Below are 4,732 nucleotides of genomic sequence, written 5' to 3'. Positions count from 1 at the left end.
AAAATAACAGTTTGATGGAGTGGTTTTTCTCCCAACGACGAAACTGTAAGGTTTTTTTGAGTGTTTTCTACTTGGCACAAATCTTGTGACTCTATCTTTTGTGATTTATTATTTTCTTACTCTATCATCTTACATGATTGATTATTGCGAACAAATTTTATGCATTCATTTATTATGGAATGTTAAATTTAAAATTTCTCACTTGTCATTAAGAAGCACTGGTTCTGATTCACCCCCTCTCAGAATCACAATTACTTCCAACAGTAGAACCATCTCTGCATATAGATGAACTCAGTGGAATCCCCCATAGAGCTCCTCTATAAATATTATTTCCTCTCTTCTGATTATCGAGTTGTAGAGCACTATCATCCCATCCACCACCAATATAATGAGCAAAATCCATCGTCTTCTGCATCAGTGTTGGGCATAGCCCAAGTTTGAGATGCATGATGGAGCCATATGTTTCTAAGGAAGAGAGGATAAAAACCTATGAATGAGCTAATTGTTTCTTAAAAGAAGATGAATATGCCCAAGGATGTGGTGGCTTTGCAATTAGCCAAAGTGAATAAAAAAGAAAGTGCCATAATAGATGGCCTACATGCCCGCCTCCATACTTCTTCAACATCCGCCAAGTGTAGAGAACCATGCAAAATGTGAGAGCAAGGTGAGGGATTTGAAAGGATGCCATCTCATCCCCCGATGTCCTCATGACAGAGACCATGGTTTTGGAGCATTCTCTTGCATTGATATTCGGAAAACATAGGGCTACCCAAATTATTTGTGCGATCATAAGTGACAATTGAAATCTATTGGTTTGTACGATCTCGTCTGGGAAATCGCTATTTTCATTTGTATTTTTGCAAAGTTTTCAGCAGAGCCAATAAGATTCTACCAAATTTATGTGCTGGTAACATTCGAGCAAGTTTGAATAGTTTCCCTTCCCAAATAAAATTATAGAAGAACAAAGACAGACTGTAATTGGTTGAGAAAATTTGTTTTAATTACTATTTACTGTCGGAGCCTTAGCAATAGTTCTCTGTCATGCAATGGCAGGAACTAATAAGAGATTAAACACAGAAGATGGACAAATATTCATTCTGGATAACAATCCATTGAGATGAGCTAATCAAAAGAATAAACTATTTAAATATGGCTCCTTTAAGAACAAGTTTAGATTGCACTCATCCTCTTCCTTGATCTCTTATGTGATCCAGTATTCACATCAATGACTTTAAATCATCACGATCTGATCAGTACACATACTAGATTCATAAATAAACTCACTTACATAAAAATCTTCAAAAACATATTAGGTTGGCTAAATATAAGACATAATACAAAAATGAATTACATAAATCTATGCAGTCCGATAATTGTTAGGAATCCTTTACAGCAAGAATCACCACATTGTAATAGGTCCAAAGAATGTGAAATTGAAAATATAAAATGAAAGAGAAAAAACATAAAATGCTGAAACTATTAATTCAGATTTTCTAGATACATTTGGAAACATACAGAATTGAAACTAACAATGATATTGAAATGATACTAAATATTATACTGGAATGATATGAATTTTTACATTGATATCTGAGCATCTTTATATAGTCTTATTTTCCCTTACAGCAACTACTTATGAGAATAACTTCCCACAACTATATATTGAACTAATTTTATTTATCTGATCTAAACATAGAAACTAACCTAATTAATGTAATAAATCTAACATTCTCCCTTATTACATTAATTCAACAATCTAACATTCTCGCATATTATAACCTAACCTAACGTAATTAATGTAATAAGTCCAACATTCCCCCCTTATTACATTAATCCAATAAAAGTGAAAAGCCTTCACCAATATTATTCCTCTAGAAACTTTGATGAAGCTCCTTCACCAATCTTTGAAAGTAGTCTCCCTCTCTGCAACTTTAGATTTCAAATCCTAATCCTGAAATTCCTCTCCTATCCCAATATCCCAACTTCAAACTATAAATCATAAAGTTGACCTCACAATAACATTGTTTCCACCTCTCTTACACAACGAGACATAGTTCCTCCACAATTTCACATCTCTATGGAGTGTGCCTGATGCCTTCTCTATGCTGCACATGAGATGCATTTCCTCTAAATGTCAACATCTTCTCCGGTGTGTCTAATGCCTCCTCAATTACTATAGAAAGAATCACCACTAATATGTCTTCATATGGACATCTTTCCTCTGAAAGTCAACAACTCCTCTAAGTGTCTCTAACGTGATTCTTCAACTCCCGCCCCTCCGCAGTTCATAGAAGGACAATCATATAGCCAAGCCCTCTCAAGGACACAAATAGGTGCTTCTCATGCAATAATTATCTCTAAGTGAGAAGCTATCTTGAGATGATAAAAATCCTCCAACCTCCATTGCCTCCAGCCTCCCATTTTATTCACAACAAATAGGGTCTAGTCATCCAAAATCTATTAAAAGCACTCTTCTCCCCATTGATTAACCTGTTCTGATACCACTATAACAGGCCCAAAGAATGTGAAACTGAAAATATAAAATGAAAGAGCAAAAATATAAAATGCTGAAACTATTAATTCAGATTTTCTATATACATTTGGAAACATACAGAATTGAAACTAACAATGATATTGAAATGATACTGAATATTATACTGGAATGATATGAATTTTACATTAATGTCTAAACATCTTTATATAGTCTTATTTTCCCTTACAACAATTATTTTTCCTTACAACAATTACTTATGGGAATAACTTCCCACAACTATATATTGAACTAATTTTATTTATCTAATCTAAATATAGAAACTAACCTAATTAATATAATAAATCTAACATTTCCCTCTTATTACATTAATTCAACAATCTAACATTCTCACTTATTATAAACTAACCTAACCAGTTAATCTAATAAGTCCAACACACATGAATACTCTAATAGAAAATACAATAATAAAAATAACATGTTCCTATCTGAGTCCACTATGAGCCCACTATGAAATAAATTCTCTTCCTTTGTTTAACAATCAAACTTACTTAAGAAATATTTAGAAAGATAAAAAATCATGTCTCCATGAAAAATCATAAAATGCAGATTGTAAATCTGGACCACCTAAACTTTCTAAATAAAAAATTGGACTACTCTATAAGACAGTTCACGGCTAGTAAATATGAATAGTAACTATTCTTCATAAAAAAAGTTCTATATCTCAAATAAAATAGATCACTGCCATGTACAAAAATAAAAATGGAATGTAAACTTTCAAAATATTCATCTATAATGCTTACCAAGAATAGGTAAATCAAAATGTATTGCTAAAAAAACCAATCTCTGTATTAAAGAATTAAAAAAGTCTACTTAATAAATTGATATGTTGACATTAATAACCAAACATTGATGCTAAAAATAACCAACACTAATTCCATTCCAAAATAATCTATCAACACTAACGAACAAGAATCATCAGGTTGGATACGAGATTGAGAGAAACAATAACAGCAAAACTTATAGGTTTACAACTATAGTTTTTAAATTTTTTGGGGAACTGTTGCAATCTAGAAATCATGTAAATAGGAAAATCTAAAGAGAGTTGGTCGAAGTTTTTTATCGTGCCTATTAAATAAGACATTCTTATTGATAAACGCACATTGCCAAAGTAAAAAAGATTATGAGCCAAGAAAATCACGAACTAATTTTCCAAAACCTCAGTAGTACCAATAGGCGATACTCTAATGATAAAGCGGGACAATAAACCGCAAGGGTTTGCATAGAGAATGTGCTAAAATCGGAGTACCATAGTGAGTGAACCACACCCTTTCATTTATCAAGAGTTACCATGATGGATCTTATCTCTAAAGTTGAAGAAGAAAACACCACAATAAAAAAAACACCTTCCTGCTAAGGGAAGAGTAAATCCTTTAAAGATTTGGGCATAGCAATAAAGATCCTCCTGACAAAATGTTACTTGAATAAATTCTTCAGCAGCATCACAGTTGACATGTGGTCAATCTTTTTTCTACCAAAGATCTTGTCAAGGCTACTCGAGAAGCCGTTTCGTTTTCGAAGAGGAAAAGCATTTTGCTTCTTTTATCCCAAGTCCTTTGTTTTGGGAAATATTTAATTGATTAAAATTATGATTATTTTCTCCACAACCCTAGAATTTTTGCTTAGATTCGATGTAGCCATTTACATTAAAGGAGCTCTAGAAGCTCCAAGTGTTTAGAAGTGTTGGTACATTAAAGCTCTAGAAGTTCCACGTGTTCAAAAGTTTTGGTACTAGACTAAGTCTTGTGAGAGAATATAGAAATGGGATAAGTGGTTTTTTTAAAATGTTCTATTAGACTATTGTTAGGCAGCGATCTTATTGGATGTGCTTTGTCTTTATTTTTGTTGGTATAACATTCTATTCCTTTTAATTTGAGTGGGTAGAAATGGAACGAGACTCAAAAAAATCTATCAATTTTAAGAAATTTTTGTACTAGCCATATGCTAACAATCTCTTTATTATTTTCTCACAAAAATTAAATGATTCTTTTTGAATAAAATTAGAAAGATACAACTTATAAAATAACATATTGTAAAATAAAAATATAGTATTATAGTAATAAAATAATGACATAATAAATTAAAAAAATCAAGATGATATTCATTCTAAAATTAATCAGACTAGCTTTATCTGCGAGTCTACCATGAGTAAGAAAAAACCAACCAAAAAGAAGAGGCCAC

Source organism: Cupressus sempervirens, chromosome 5 (genome assembly GCF_028749045.1).
Source record: "Cupressus sempervirens isolate cs-2001-9-10 chromosome 5, ASM2874904v1, whole genome shotgun sequence".
NCBI classification, from domain to species: domain Eukaryota; kingdom Viridiplantae; phylum Streptophyta; class Pinopsida; order Cupressales; family Cupressaceae; genus Cupressus; species Cupressus sempervirens.
Note: the sequence above shows the minus strand (reverse complement) of the source record.